Raw genomic sequence first — 17343 nt, forward strand, 5'->3', positions numbered from 1 at the left:
TGTTGGAGTGACAGAATGCATAGATAGAAGGCAAATAAGCGTTCCATGGCTTTATTTCGCTTAGTTGCTTACTCTTGAGTAGAACTGCATATTCACTCCAGGAATAAGCACCTTTGTAAAAAGAGTCAAATTGAAGCAGAACACATTGTTGGAGTGTCAGCATGCATAGATAGAAGGCAAATAAACGTTCCATGGCTTTATTTCGCTTAGTTGCTTACTCTTGAGTAGAACTGCATATTCACTCCAGGAATAAGCACCTTTGCAAAATGAGTCAAATTGAAGCAGAACACATTGTTGGAGTGTCAGAATGAATAGATAGAAGGCAAATAAGCGTTCCATGGCTTTATTTCGCTAAGTTGCTTACTCTTGAGTAGAACTGCATGTTCGCTCCAGGAATAAGCACCTTTGTAAAATGAGTCAAATTGAAGCAGAACACATTGTTGGAGTGTCAGAATGCATAGATAGAAGGCAAATAAGCGTTCCATGGCTTTATGTCGCTTAGTTGCTTACTCTTGAGTAGAACTGCATATTCACTCCAGGAATAAGCACCTTTGTAAAATGAGTCAAATTGAAGCAGAAAACATTGTTGGAGTGTCAGCATGCATAGATAGAAGGCAAATAAGCGTTCCATGGCTTTATTTCGCTTAGTTGCTTCCTCTTGAGTAGAACTGCATATTCACTCCAGGAATAAGCACCTTTGTAAAATGAATCAAATTGAAGCAGAACACATTGTTGGAGTGTCAGAATGCATAGATAGAAGGCAAATAAGCGTTCCATGGCTTTATTTCGCTTAGTTGCTTACTCTTGAGTAGAACTGCATATTCACTCCAGGAATAAGCACCTTTGTAAAAAGAGTCAAATTGAAGCAGAACACATTGCTGGAGTGTCAGAATGCATAGATAGAAGGCAAATAAGCGTTCCATGGCTTTATTTCGCTTAGTTGCTTACTCTTGAGTAGAACTGCATATTCACTCCAGGAATAAGCACCTTTGTAAAATGAGTCAAATTGAAGCAGAACACATTGTTGGAGTGTCAGAATGCATAGATAGAAGGCAAATAAGCGTTCCATGGCTTTATTTCGCTTAGTTGCTTCCTCTTGAGTAGAACTGCATATTCACTCCAGGAATAAGCACCTTTGTAAAATGAATCAAATTGAAGCAGAACACATTGTTGGAGTGTCAGAATGCATAGATAGAAGGCAAATAAGCGTTCCATGGCTTTATTTCGCTTAGTTGCTTACTCTTGAGTAGAACTGCATATTCACTCCAGGAATAAGCACCTTTGTAAAAAGAGTCAAATTGAAGCAGAACACATTGCTGGAGTGTCAGAATGCATAGATAGAAGGCAAATAAGCGTTCCATGGCTTTATTTCGCTTAGTTGCTTACTCTTGAGTAGAACTGCATATTCACTCCAGGAATAAGCACCTTTGTAAAATGAGTCAAATTGAAGCAGAACACATTGTTGGAGTGTCAGAATGCATAGAAGGCAAATAAGCGTTCCATGGCTTTATTTCGCTTAGTTGCTTACTCTTGAGTAGAACTGCAAATTCACTCCAGGAATAAGCACCTTTGTAAAAAGAGTCAAATTGAAGCAGAACACATTGTTGGAGTGTCAGCATGCATAGATAGAAGGCAAATAAGCGTTCCATGGCTTTATTTCGCTTAGTTGCTTACTCTTGAGTAGAACTGCATATTCACTCCAGGAATAAGCACCTTTGTAAAATGAGTCAAATTGAAGCAGAACACATTGTTGGAGTGTCAGAATGCATAGATAGAAGGCAAATAAGCGTTCCATGGCTTTATTTCGCTTAGTTGCTTACTCTTGAGTAGAACTGCATATTCACTCCAGGAATAAGCACCTTTGTAAAAAGAGTCAAATTGAAGCAGAACACATTGTTGGAGTGTCAGCATGCATAGATAGAAGGCAAATAAACGTTCCATGGCTTTATTTCGCTTAGTTGCTTACTCTTGAGTAGAACTGCATATTCACTCCAGGAATAAGCACCTTTGCAAAATGAGTCAAATTGAAGCAGAACACATTGTTGGAGTGTCAGAATGAATAGATAGAAGGCAAATAAGCGTTCCATGGCTTTATTTCGCTAAGTTGCTTACTCTTGAGTAGAACTGCATGTTCGCTCCAGGAATAAGCACCTTTGTAAAATGAGTCAAATTGAAGCAGAACACATTGTTGGAGTGTCAGAATGCATAGATAGAAGGCAAATAAGCGTTCCATGGCTTTATGTCGCTTAGTTGCTTACTCTTGAGTAGAACTGCATATTCACTCCAGGAATAAGCACCTTTGTAAAATGAGTCAAATTGAAGCAGAAAACATTGTTGGAGTGTCAGCATGCATAGATAGAAGGCAAATAAGCGTTCCATGGCTTTATTTCGCTTAGTTGCTTCCTCTTGAGTAGAACTGCATATTCACTCCAGGAATAAGCACCTTTGTAAAATGAATCAAATTGAAGCAGAACACATTGTTGGAGTGTCAGAATGCATAGATAGAAGGCAAATAAGCGTTCCATGGCTTTATTTCGCTTAGTTGCTTACTCTTGAGTAGAACTGCATATTCACTCCAGGAATAAGCACCTTTGTAAAAAGAGTCAAATTGAAGCAGAACACATTGCTGGAGTGTCAGAATGCATAGATAGAAGGCAAATAAGCGTTCCATGGCTTTATTTCGCTTAGTTGCTTACTCTTGAGTAGAACTGCATATTCACTCCAGGAATAAGCACCTTTGTAAAATGAGTCAAATTGAAGCAGAACACATTGTTGGAGTGTCAGAATGCATAGATAGAAGGCAAATAAGCGTTCCATGGCTTTATTTCGCTTAGTTGCTTCCTCTTGAGTAGAACTGCATATTCACTCCAGGAATAAGCACCTTTGTAAAATGAGTCAAATTGAAGCAGAACACATTGTTGGAGTGTCAGAATGCATAGATAGAAGGCAAATAAACGTTCCATGGCTTTATTTCGCTTAGTTGCTTACTCTTGAGTAGAACTGCATATTCACTCCAGGAATAAGCACCTTTGTAAAATGAGTCAAATTGAAGCAGAACACATTGTTGGAGTGACAGAATGCATAGATAGAAGGCAAATAAGCGTTCCATGGCTTTATTTCGCTTAGTTGCTTACTCTTGAGTAGAACTGCATATTCACTCCAGGAATAAGCACCTTTGTAAAAAGAGTCAAATTGAAGCAGAACACATTGTTGGAGTGTCAGCATGCATAGATAGAAGGCAAATAAGCGTTCCATGGCTTTATTTCGCTTAGTTGCTTACTCTTGAGTAGAACTGCATATTCACTCCAGAAATAAGCACCTTTGTAAAAAGAATCAAATTGAAGCAGAACACATTGTTAGAGTGTCAGAATGCATAGATAGAAGGCAAATAAGCGTTCCATGGCTTTATGTCGCTTAGTTGCTTACTCTTGAGTAGAACTGCATATTCACTCCAGGAATAAGCACCTTTGTAAAATGAGTCAAATTGAAGCAGAAAACATTGTTGGAGTGTCAGCATGCATAGATAGAAGGCAAATAAGCGTTCCATGGCTTTATTTCGCTTAGTTGCTTCCTCTTGAGTAGAACTGCATATTCACTCCAGGAATAAGCACCTTAGTAAAATGAATCAAATTGAAGCAGAACACATTGTTGGAGTGTCAGAATGCATAGATAGAAGGCAAATAAGCGTTCCATGGCTTTATTTCGCTTAGTTGCTTACTCTTGAGTAGAACTGCATATTCACTCCAGGAATAAGCACCTTTGTAAAAAGAGTCAAATTGAAGCAGAACACATTGCTGGAGTGTCAGAATGCATAGATAGAAGGCAAATAAGCGTTCCATGGCTTTATTTCGCTTAGTTGCTTACTCTTGAGTAGAACTGCATATTCACTCCAGGAATAAGCACCTTTGTAAAATGAGTCAAATTGAAGCAGAACACATTGTTGGAGTGTCAGAATGCATAGATAGAAGGCAAATAAGCGTTCCATGGCTTTATTTCGCTTAGTTGCTTTCTCTTGAGTAGAACTGCATATTCACTCCAGGAATAAGCACCTTTGTAAAATGAATCAAATTGAAGCAGAACACATTGTTGGAGTGTCAGAATGCATAGATAGAAGGCAAATAAGCGTTCCATGGCTTTATTTCGCTTAGTTACTTACTCTTGAGTAGAACTGCATATTCACTCCAGGAATAAGCACCTTTGTAAAAAGAGTCAAATTGAAGCAGAACACATTGCTGGAGTGTCAGAATGCATAGATAGAAGGCAAATAAGCGTTCCATGGCTTTATTTCGCTTAGTTGCTTACTCTTGAGTAGAACTGCATATTCACTCCAGGAATAAGCACCTTTGTAAAATGAGTCAAATTGAAGCAGAACACATTGTTGGAGTGTCAGAATGCATAGAAGGCAAATAAGCGTTCCATGGCTTTATTTCGCTTAGTTGCTTACTCTTGAGTAGAACTGCAAATTCACTCCAGGAATAAGCACCTTTGTAAAAAGAGTCAAATTGAAGCAGAACACATTGTTGGAGTGTCAGCATGCATAGATAGAAGGCAAATAAACGTTCCATGGCTTTATTTCGCTTCGTTGCTTACTCTTGAGTAGAACTGCATATTCACTCCAGGAATAAGCACCTTTGTAAAATGAGTCAAATTGAAGCAGAACACATTGTTGGAGTGACAGAATGCATAGATAGAAGGCAAATAAGCGTTCCATGGCTTTATTTCGCTTAGTTGCTTACTCTTGAGTAGAACTGCATATTCACTCCAGGAATAAGCACCTTTGTAAAAAGAGTCAAATTGAAGCAGAACACATTGTTGGAGTGTCAGCATGCATAGATAGAAGGCAAATAAACGTTCCATGGCTTTATTTCGCTTAGTTGCTTACTCTTGAGTAGAACTGCATATTCACTCCAGGAATAAGCACCTTTGCAAAATGAGTCAAATTGAAGCAGAACACATTGTTGGAGTGTCAGAATGAATAGATAGAAGGCAAATAAGCGTTCCATGGCTTTATTTCGCTAAGTTGCTTACTCTTGAGTAGAACTGCATGTTCGCTCCAGGAATAAGCACCTTTGTAAAATGAGTCAAATTGAAGCAGAACACATTGTTGGAGTGTCAGAATGCATAGATAGAAGGCAAATAAGCGTTCCATGGCTTTATGTCGCTTAGTTGCTTACTCTTGAGTAGAACTGCATATTCACTCCAGGAATAAGCACCTTTGTAAAATGAGTCAAATTGAAGCAGAAAACATTGTTGGAGTGTCAGCATGCATAGATAGAAGGCAAATAAGCGTTCCATGGCTTTATTTCGCTTAGTTGCTTCCTCTTGAGTAGAACTGCATATTCACTCCAGGAATAAGCACCTTTGTAAAATGAATCAAATTGAAGCAGAACACATTGTTGGAGTGTCAGAATGCATAGATAGAAGGCAAATAAGCGTTCCATGGCTTTATTTCGCTTAGTTGCTTACTCTTGAGTAGAACTGCATATTCACTCCAGGAATAAGCACCTTTGTAAAAAGAGTCAAATTGAAGCAGAACACATTGCTGGAGTGTCAGAATGCATAGATAGAAGGCAAATAAGCGTTCCATGGCTTTATTTCGCTTAGTTGCTTACTCTTGAGTAGAACTGCATATTCACTCCAGGAATAAGCACCTTTGTAAAATGAGTCAAATTGAAGCAGAACACATTGTTGGAGTGTCAGAATGCATAGATAGAAGGCAAATAAGCGTTCCATGGCTTTATTTCGCTTAGTTGCTTCCTCTTGAGTAGAACTGCATATTCACTCCAGGAATAAGCACCTTTGTAAAATGAATCAAATTGAAGCAGAACACATTGTTGGAGTGTCAGAATGCATAGATAGAAGGCAAATAAGCGTTCCATGGCTTTATTTCGCTTAGTTGCTTACTCTTGAGTAGAACTGCATATTCACTCCAGGAATAAGCACCTTTGTAAAAAGAGTCAAATTGAAGCAGAACACATTGTTGGAGTGTCAGCATGCATAGATAGAAGGCAAATAAGCGTTCCATGGCTTTATTTCGCTTAGTTGCTTACTCTTGAGTAGAACTGCATATTCACTCCAGGAATAAGCACCTTTGTAAAATGAGTCAAATTGAAGCAGAACACATTGTTGGAGTGTCAGAATGCATAGATAGAAGGCAAATAAGCGTTCCATGGCTTTATTTCGCTTAGTTGCTTACTCTTGAGTAGAACTGCATATTCACTCCAGGAATAAGCACCTTTGTAAAAAGAGTCAAATTGAAGCAGAACACATTGTTGGAGTGTCAGCATGCATAGATAGAAGGCAAATAAACGTTCCATGGCTTTATTTCGCTTAGTTGCTTACTCTTGAGTAGAACTGCATATTCACTCCAGGAATAAGCACCTTTGCAAAATGAGTCAAATTGAAGCAGAACACATTGTTGGAGTGTCAGAATGAATAGATAGAAGGCAAATAAGCGTTCCATGGCTTTATTTCGCTAAGTTGCTTACTCTTGAGTAGAACTGCATGTTCGCTCCAGGAATAAGCACCTTTGTAAAATGAGTCAAATTGAAGCAGAACACATTGTTGGAGTGTCAGAATGCATAGATAGAAGGCAAATAAGCGTTCCATGGCTTTATGTCGCTTAGTTGCTTACTCTTGAGTAGAACTGCATATTCACTCCAGGAATAAGCACCTTTGTAAAATGAGTCAAATTGAAGCAGAAAACATTGTTGGAGTGTCAGCATGCATAGATAGAAGGCAAATAAGCGTTCCATGGCTTTATTTCGCTTAGTTGCTTCCTCTTGAGTAGAACTGCATATTCACTCCAGGAATAAGCACCTTTGTAAAATGAATCAAATTGAAGCAGAACACATTGTTGGAGTGTCAGAATGCATAGATAGAAGGCAAATAAGCGTTCCATGGCTTTATTTCGCTTAGTTGCTTACTCTTGAGTAGAACTGCATATTCACTCCAGGAATAAGCACCTTTGTAAAAAGAGTCAAATTGAAGCAGAACACATTGCTGGAGTGTCAGAATGCATAGATAGAAGGCAAATAAGCGTTCCATGGCTTTATTTCGCTTAGTTGCTTACTCTTGAGTAGAACTGCATATTCACTCCAGGAATAAGCACCTTTGTAAAATGAGTCAAATTGAAGCAGAACACATTGTTGGAGTGTCAGAATGCATAGATAGAAGGCAAATAAGCGTTCCATGGCTTTATTTCGCTTAGTTGCTTCCTCTTGAGTAGAACTGCATATTCACTCCAGGAATAAGCACCTTTGTAAAATGAATCAAATTGAAGCAGAACACATTGTTGGAGTGTCAGAATGCATAGATAGAAGGCAAATAAGCGTTCCATGGCTTTATTTCGCTTAGTTGCTTACTCTTGAGTAGAACTGCATATTCACTCCAGGAATAAGCACCTTTGTAAAAAGAGTCAAATTGAAGCAGAACACATTGCTGGAGTGTCAGAATGCATAGATAGAAGGCAAATAAGCGTTCCATGGCTTTATTTCGCTTAGTTGCTTACTCTTGAGTAGAACTGCATATTCACTCCAGGAATAAGCACCTTTGTAAAATGAGTCAAATTGAAGCAGAACACATTGTTGGAGTGTCAGAATGCATAGAAGGCAAATAAGCGTTCCATGGCTTTATTTCGCTTAGTTGCTTACTCTTGAGTAGAACTGCAAATTCACTCCAGGAATAAGCACCTTTGTAAAAAGAGTCAAATTGAAGCAGAACACATTGTTGGAGTGTCAGCATGCATAGATAGAAGGCAAATAAACGTTCCATGGCTTTATTTCGCTTCGTTGCTTACTCTTGAGTAGAACTGCATATTCACTCCAGGAATAAGCACCTTTGTAAAATGAGTCAAATTGAAGCAGAACACATTGTTGGAGTGACAGAATGCATAGATAGAAGGCAAATAAGCGTTCCATGGCTTTATTTCGCTTAGTTGCTTACTCTTGAGTAGAACTGCATATTCACTCCAGGAATAAGCACCTTTGTAAAAAGAGTCAAATTGAAGCAGAACACATTGTTGGAGTGTCAGCATGCATAGATAGAAGGCAAATAAACGTTCCATGGCTTTATTTCGCTTAGTTGCTTACTCTTGAGTAGAACTGCATATTCACTCCAGGAATAAGCACCTTTGCAAAATGAGTCAAATTGAAGCAGAACACATTGTTGGAGTGTCAGAATGAATAGATAGAAGGCAAATAAGCGTTCCATGGCTTTATTTCGCTAAGTTGCTTACTCTTGAGTAGAACTGCATGTTCGCTCCAGGAATAAGCACCTTTGTAAAATGAGTCAAATTGAAGCAGAACACATTGTTGGAGTGTCAGAATGCATAGATAGAAGGCAAATAAGCGTTCCATGGCTTTATTTCGCTTAGTTGCTTACTCTTGAGTAGAACTGCATATTCACTCCAGGAATAAGCACCTTTTTAAAATGAGTCAAATTGAAGCAGAACACATTGTTGGAGTGTCAGCATGCATAGAAGGCAAATAAGCGTTCCATGGCTTTATTTCGCTTAGTTGCTTACTCTTGAGTAGAACTGCATATTAACTCCAGGAATAAGCACCTTTGTAAAATGAGTCAAATTGAAGCAGAACACATTGTTGGAGTGTCAGAATGCATAGATAGAAGGCAAATAAGCGTTCCATGGCTTTATTTCGCTTAGTTGCTTACTCTTGAGTAGAACTGCAAATTCACTCCAGGAATAAGCACCTTTGTAAAAAGAGTCAAATTGAAGCAGAACACATTGTTGGAGTGTCAGCATGCATAGATAGAAGGCAAATAAACGTTCCATGGCTTTATTTCGCTTCGTTGCTTACTCTTGAGTAGAACTGCATATTCACTCCAGGAATAAGCACCTTTGTAAAATGAGTCAAATTGAAGCAGAACACATTGTTGGAGTGACAGAATGCATAGATAGAAGGCAAATAAGCGTTCCATGGCTTTATTTCGCTTAGTTGCTTACTCTTGAGTAGAACTGCATATTCACTCCAGGAATAAGCACCTTTGTAAAATGAGTCAAATTGAAGCAGAACACATTGTTGGAGTGTCAGAATGCATAGAAGGCAAATAAGCGTTCCATGGCTTTATTTCGCATAGTTGCTTGCTCTTGAGTAGGACTGCATATTCACTCCAGGAATAAGCACCTTTGTAAAATGAGTCAAATTGAAGCAGAACACATTGTTGGAGTGTCAGAATGCATAGATAGAAGGCAAATAAGCGTTCCATGGCTTCATTTCGCTTAGTTGCTTACTCTTGAGTAGAACTGCAAATTCACTCCAGGAATAAGCACCTTTGTTAAAAGCGTCAAATTGAAGCAGAACACATTGTTGGAGTGTCAGCATGCATAGATAGAAGGCAAATAAACGTTCCATGGCTTTATTTCGCTTAGTTGCTTACTCTTGAGTAGAACTGCATATTCACTCCAGGAATAAGCACCTTTGTAAAATGAGTCAAATTGAAGCAGAACACATTGTTGGAGTGACAGAATGCATAGATAGAAGGCAAATAAGCGTTCCATGGCTTTATTTCGCTTAGTTGCTTACTCTTGAGTAGAACTGCATATTCACTCCAGGAATAAGCACCTTTGTAAAAAGAGTCAAATTGAAGCAGAACACATTGTTGGAGTGTCAGCATGCATAGATAGAAGGCAAATAAGCGTTCCATGGCTTTATTTCGCTTAGTTGCTTACTCTTGAGTAGAACTTCATATTCACTCCAGGAATAAGCACCTTTGTAAAATGAGTCAAATTGAAGCAGAACACATTGTTGGAGTGTCAGAATGCATAGAAGGCAAATAAGCGTTCCATGGCTTTATTTCGCTTAGTTGCTTACTCTTGAGTAGAACTGCAAATTCACTCCAGGAATAAGCACCTTTGTAAAAAGAGTCAAATTGAAGCAGAACACATTGTTGGAGTGTCAGCATGCATAGATAGAAGGCAAATAAACGTTCCATGGCTTTATTTCGCTTCGTTGCTTACTCTTGAGTAGAACTGCATATTCACTCCAGGAATAAGCACCTTTGTAAAATGAGTCAAATTGAAGCAGAACACATTGTTGGAGTGACAGAATGCATAGATAGAAGGCAAATAAGCGTTCCATGGCTTTATTTCGCTTAGTTGCTTACTCTTGAGTAGAACTGCATATTCACTCCAGGAATAAGCACCTTTGTAAAAAGAGTCAAATTGAAGCAGAACACATTGTTGGAGTGTCAGCATGCATAGATAGAAGGCAAATAAACGTTCCATGGCTTTATTTCGCTTAGTTGCTTACTCTTGAGTAGAACTGCATATTCACTCCAGGAATAAGCACCTTTGCAAAATGAGTCAAATTGAAGCAGAACACATTGTTGGAGTGTCAGAATGAATAGATAGAAGGCAAATAAGCGTTCCATGGCTTTATTTCGCTAAGTTGCTTACTCTTGAGTAGAACTGCATGTTCGCTCCAGGAATAAGCACCTTTGTAAAATGAGTCAAATTGAAGCAGAACACATTGTTGGAGTGTCAGAATGCATAGATAGAAGGCAAATAAGCGTTCCATGGCTTTATTTCGCTTAGTTGCTTACTCTTGAGTAGAACTGCATATTCACTCCAGGAATAAGCACCTTTTTAAAATGAGTCAAATTGAAGCAGAACACATTGTTGGAGTGTCAGCATGCATAGAAGGCAAATAAGCGTTCCATGGCTTTATTTCGCTTAGTTGCTTACTCTTGAGTAGAACTGCATATTCACTCCAGGAATAAGCACCTTTGTAAAATGAGTCAAATTGAAGCAGAACACATTGTTGGAGTGTCAGAATGCATAGATAGAAGGCAAATAAGCGTTCCATGGCTTTATTTCGCTTAGTTGCTTACTCTTGAGTAGAACTGCAAATTCACTCCAGGAATAAGCACCTTTGTAAAAAGAGTCAAATTGAAGCAGAACACATTGTTGGAGTGTCAGCATGCATAGATAGAAGGCAAATAAACGTTCCATGGCTTTATTTCGCTTCGTTGCTTACTCTTGAGTAGAACTGCATATTCACTCCAGGAATAAGCACCTTTGTAAAATGAGTCAAATTGAAGCAGAACACATTGTTGGAGTGACAGAATGCATAGATAGAAGGCAAATAAGCGTTCCATGGCTTTATTTCGCTTAGTTGCTTACTCTTGAGTAGAACTGCATATTCACTCCAGGAATAAGCACCTTTGTAAAATGAGTCAAATTGAAGCAGAACACATTGTTGGAGTGTCAGAATGCATAGAAGGCAAATAAGCGTTCCATGGCTTTATTTCGCATAGTTGCTTGCTCTTGAGTAGGACTGCATATTCACTCCAGGAATAAGCACCTTTGTAAAATGAGTCAAATTGAAGCAGAACACATTGTTGGAGTGTCAGAATGCATAGATAGAAGGCAAATAAGCGTTCCATGGCTTCATTTCGCTTAGTTGCTTACTCTTGAGTAGAACTGCAAATTCACTCCAGGAATAAGCACCTTTGTTAAAAGCGTCAAATTGAAGCAGAACACATTGTTGGAGTGTCAGCATGCATAGATAGAAGGCAAATAAACGTTCCATGGCTTTATTTCGCTTAGTTGCTTACTCTTGAGTAGAACTGCATATTCACTCCAGGAATAAGCACCTTTGTAAAATGAGTCAAATTGAAGCAGAACACATTGTTGGAGTGACAGAATGCATAGATAGAAGGCAAATAAGCGTTCCATGGCTTTATTTCGCTTAGTTGCTTACTCTTGAGTAGAACTGCATATTCACTCCAGGAATAAGCACCTTTGTAAAAAGAGTCAAATTGAAGCAGAACACATTGTTGGAGTGTCAGCATGCATAGATAGAAGGCAAATAAACGTTCCATGGCTTAATTTCGCTTAGTTGCTTACTCTTGAGTAGAACTGCATATTCACTCCAGGAATAAGCACCTTTGTAAAATGAGTCAAATTGAAGCAGAACACATTGTTGGAGTGTCAGAATGAATAGATAGAAGGCAAATAAGCGTTCCATGGCTTTATTTCGCTAAGTTGCTTACTCTTGAGTAGAACTGCATGTTCACTCCAGGAATAAGCACCTTTGTAAAATGAGTCAAATTGAAGCAGAACACATTGTTGGAGTGTCAGAATGCATAGATAGAAGGCAAATAAGCGTTCCATGGCTTTATTTCGCTTAGTTGCTTACTCTTGAGTAGAACTGCATATTCACTCCAGAAATAAGCACCTTTGTAAAAAGAGTCAAATTGAAGCAGAACACATTGTTAGAGTGTCAGAATGCATAGATAGAAGGCAAATAAGCGTTCCATGGCTTTATGTCGCTTAGTTGCTTACTCTTGAGTAGAACTGCATATTCACTCCAGGAATAAGCACCTTTGTAAAATGAGTCAAATTGAAGCAGAAAACATTGTTGGAGTGTCAGCATGCATAGATAGAAGGCAAATAAACGTTCCATGGCTTTATTTCGCTTAGTTGCTTACTCTTGAGTAGAACTGCATATTCACTCCAGGAATAAGCACCTTTGTAAAATGAATCAAATTGAAGCAGAACACATTGTTGGAGTGTCAGAATGCATAGATAGAAGGCAAATAAGCGTTCCATGGCTTTATTTCGCTTAGTTGCTTACTCTTGAGTAGAACTGCATATTCACTCCAGGAATAAGCACCTTTGTAAAAAGAGTCAAATTGAAGCAGAACACATTGTTGGAGTGTCAGAATGCATAGATAGAAGGCAAATAAGCGTTCCATGGCTTTATTTCGCTTAGTTGCTTACTCTTGAGTAGAACTGCATATTCACTCCAGGAATAAGCACCTTTGTAAAATGAGTCAAATTGAAGCAGAACACATTGTTGGAGTGTCAGAATGCATAGAAGGCAAATAAGCGTTCCATGGCTTTATTTCGCTTAGTTGCTTACTCTTGAGTAGAACTGCATATTCACTCCAGGAATAAGCACCTTTGTAAAATGAGTCAAATTGAAGCAGAACACATTGTTGGAGTGTGAGCATGCATAGATAGAAGGCAAATAAGCGTTCCATGGCTTCAATTCGCTTAGTTGCTTACTCTTGAGTAGAACTGCAAATTCACTCCAGGAATAAGCACCTTTGTAAAATGAGTCAAATTGAAGCAGAACACATTGTTGGAGTGTCAGCATGCATAGATAGAAGGCAAATAAACGTTCCATGGCTTTATTTCGCTTCGTTGCTTACTCTTGAGTAGAACTGCATATTCACTCCAGGAATAAGCACCTTTGTAAAATGAGTCAAATTGAAGCAGAACACATTGTTGGAGTGACAGAATGCATAGATAGAAGGCAAATAAGCGTTCCATGGCTTTATTTCGCTTAGTTGCTTACTCTTGAGTAGAACTGCATATTCACTCCAGGAATAAGCACCTTTGTAAAAAGAGTCAAATTGAAGCAGAACACATTGTTGGAATGTCAGCATGCATAGATAGAAGGCAAATAAGCGTTCCATGGCTTTATTTCGCTTAGTTGCTTACTCTTGAGTAGAACTGCATATTCACTCCAGGAATAAGCACCTTTGTAAAAAGAGTCAAATTGAAGCAGAACACATTGTTGGAGTGTCAACATGCATAGATAGAAGGCAAATAAACGTACCATGGCTTTATTTCGCTTAGTTGCTTACTCTTGAGTAGAACTGCATATTCACTCCAGGAATAAGCACCTTTGTAAAATGAGTCAAATTGAAGCAGAACACATTGTTGGAGTGACAGAATGCATAGATAGAAGGCAAATAAGCGTTCCATGGCTTTATTTCGCTTAGTTGCTTACTCTTGAGTAGAACTGCATATTCACTCCAGGAATAAGCACCTTTGTAAAATGAGTCAAATTGAAGCAGAACACATTGTTGGAGTGTCAGAATGCATAGAAGGCAAATAAGCGTTCCATGGCTTTATTTCGCTTAGTTGCTTGCTCTTGAGTAGGACTGCATATTCACTCCAGGAATAAGCACCTTTGTAAAATGAGTCAAATTGAAGCAGAACACATTGTTGGAGTGTCAGAATGCATAGATAGAAGGCAAATAAGCGTTCCATGGCTTCATTTCGCTTAGTTGCTTACTCTTGAGTAGAACTGCAAATTCACTCCAGGAATAAGCACCTTTGTTAAAAGCGTCAAATTGAAGCAGAACACATTGTTGGAGTGTCAGCATGCATAGATAGAAGGCAAATAAACGTTCCATGGCTTTATTTCGCTTAGTTGCTTACTCTTGAGTAGAACTGCATATTCACTCCAGGAATAAGCACCTTTGTAAAATGAGTCAAATTGAAGCAGAACACATTGTTGGAGTGACAGAATGCATAGATAGAAGGCAAATAAGCGTTCCATGGCTTTATTTCGCTTAGTTGCTTACTCTTGAGTAGAACTGCATATTCACTCCAGGAATAAGCACCTTTGTAAAAAGAGTCAAATTGAAGCAGAACACATTGTTGGAGTGTCAGCATGCATAGATAGAAGGCAAATAAGCGTTCCATGGCTTTATTTCGCTTAGTTGCTTACTCTTGAGTAGAACTGCATATTCACTCCAGGAATAAGCACCTTTGTAAAATGAGTCAAATTGAAGCAGAACACATTGTTGGAGTGTCAGAATGCATAGAAGGCAAATAAGCGTTCCATGGCTTTATTTCGCTTAGTTGCTTACTCTTGAGTAGAACTGCAAATTCACTCCAGGAATAAGCACCTTTGTAAAAAGAGTCAAATTGAAGCAGAACACATTGTTGGAGTGTCAGCATGCATAGATAGAAGGCAAATAAACGTTCCATGGCTTTATTTCGCTTCGTTGCTTACTCTTGAGTAGAACTGCATATTCACTCCACGAATAAGCACCTTTGTAAAATGAGTCAAATTGAAGCAGAACACATTGTTGGAGTGACAGAATGCATAGATAGAAGGCAAATAAGCGTTCCATGGCTTTATTTCGCTTAGTTGCTTACTCTTGAGTAGAACTGCATATTCACTCCAGGAATAAGCACCTTTGTAAAAAGAGTCAAATTGAAGCAGAACACATTGTTGGAGTGTCAGCATGCATAGATAGAAGGCAAATAAACGTTCCATGGCTTTATTTCGCTTAGTTGCTTACTCTTGAGTAGAACTGCATATTCACTCCAGGAATAAGCACCTTTGCAAAATGAGTCAAATTGAAGCAGAACACATTGTTGGAGTGTCAGAATGAATAGATAGAAGGCAAATAAGCGTTCCATGGCTTTATTTCGCTTAGTTGCTTACTCTTGAGTAGAACTGCATATTCACTCCAGGAATAAGCACCTTTGTAAAATGAGTCAAATTGAAGCAGAACACATTGTTGGAGTGTCAGAATGCATAGATAGAAGGCAAATAAGCGTTCCATGGCTTTATTTCGCTTAGTTGCTTACTCTTGAGTAGAACTGCATATTCACTCCAGGAATAAGCACCTTTTTAAAATGAGTCAAATTGAAGCAGAACACATTGTTGGAGTGTCAGCATGCATAGAAGGCAAATAAGCGTTCCATGGCTTTATTTCGCTTAGTTGCTTACTCTTGAGTAGAACTGCATATTAACTCCAGGAATAAGCACCTTTGTAAAATGAGTCAAATTGAAGCAGAACACATTGTTGGAGTGTCAGAATGCATAGATAGAAGGCAAATAAGCGTTCCATGGCTTTATTTCGCTTAGTTGCTTACTCTTGAGTAGAACTGCAAATTCACTCCAGGAATAAGCACCTTTGTAAAAAGAGTCAAATTGAAGCAGAACACATTGTTGGAGTGTCAGCATGCATAGATAGAAGGCAAATAAACGTTCCATGGCTTTATTTCGCTTCGTTGCTTACTCTTGAGTAGAACTGCATATTCACTCCAGGAATAAGCACCTTTGTAAAATGAGTCAAATTGAAGCAGAACACATTGTTGGAGTGACAGAATGCATAGATAGAAGGCAAATAAGCGTTCCATGGCTTTATTTCGCTTAGTTGCTTACTCTTGAGTAGAACTGCATATTCACTCCAGGAATAAGCACCTTTGTAAAATGAGTCAAATTGAAGCAGAACACATTGTTGGAGTGTCAGAATGCATAGAAGGCAAATAAGCGTTCCATGGCTTTATTTCGCATAGTTGCTTGCTCTTGAGTAGGACTGCATATTCACTCCAGGAATAAGCACCTTTGTAAAATGAGTCAAATTGAAGCAGAACACATTGTTGGAGTGTCAGAATGCATAGATAGAAGGCAAATAAGCGTTCCATGGCTTCATTTCGCTTAGTTGCTTACTCTTGAGTAGAACTGCAAATTCACTCCAGGAATAAGCACCTTTGTTAAAAGCGTCAAATTGAAGCAGAACACATTGTTGGAGTGTCAGCATGCATAGATAGAAGGCAAATAAACGTTCCATGGCTTTATTTCGCTTAGTTGCTTACTCTTGAGTAGAACTGCATATTCACTCCAGGAATAAGCACCTTTGTAAAATGAGTCAAATTGAAGCAGAACACATTGTTGGAGTGACAGAATGCATAGATAGAAGGCAAATAAGCGTTCCATGGCTTTATTTCGCTTAGTTGCTTACTCTTGAGTAGAACTGCATATTCACTCCAGGAATAAGCACCTTTGTAAAAAGAGTCAAATTGAAGCAGAACACATTGTTGGAGTGTCAGCATGCATAGATAGAAGGCAAATAAACGTTCCATGGCTTTATTTCGCTTCGTTGCTTACTCTTGAGTAGAACTGCATATTCACTCCAGGAATAAGCACCTTTGTAAAATGAGTCAAATTGAAGCAGAACACATTGTTGGAGTGTCAGAATGAATAGATAGAAGGCAAATAAACGTTCCATGGCTTTATTTCGCTTAGTTGCTTACTCTTGAGTAGAACTGCATATTCACTCCAGGAATAAGCACCTTTGCAAAATGAGTCAAATTGAAGCAGAACACATTGTTGGAGTGTCAGAATGAATAGATAGAAGGCAAATAAGCGTTCCATGGCTTTATTTCGCTAAGTTGCTTACTCTTGAGTAGAACTGCATGTTCGCTCCAGGAATAAGCACCTTTGTAAAATGAGTCAAATTGAAGCAGAACACATTGTTGGAGTGTCAGAATGCATAGATAGAAGGCAAATAAGCGTTCCATGGCTTTATTTCGCTTAGTTGCTTACTCTTGAGTAGAACTGCATATTCACTCCAGGAATAAGCACCTTTTTAAAATGAGTCAAATTGAAGCAGAACACATTGTTGGAGTGTCAGCATGCATAGAAGGCAAATAAGCGTTCCATGGCTTTATTTCGCTTAGTTGCTTACTCTTGAGTAGAACTGCATATTCACTCCAGGAATAAGCACCTTTGTAAAATGAGTCAAATTGAAGCAGAACACATTGTTGGAGTGTCAGAATGCATAGAT

Source organism: Zootoca vivipara, chromosome 16 (assembly GCF_965207765.1).
Source record: "Zootoca vivipara chromosome 16, rZooViv2.hap1.1, whole genome shotgun sequence".
Classification (NCBI taxonomy): Eukaryota; Metazoa; Chordata; class Lepidosauria; order Squamata; family Lacertidae; genus Zootoca; species Zootoca vivipara.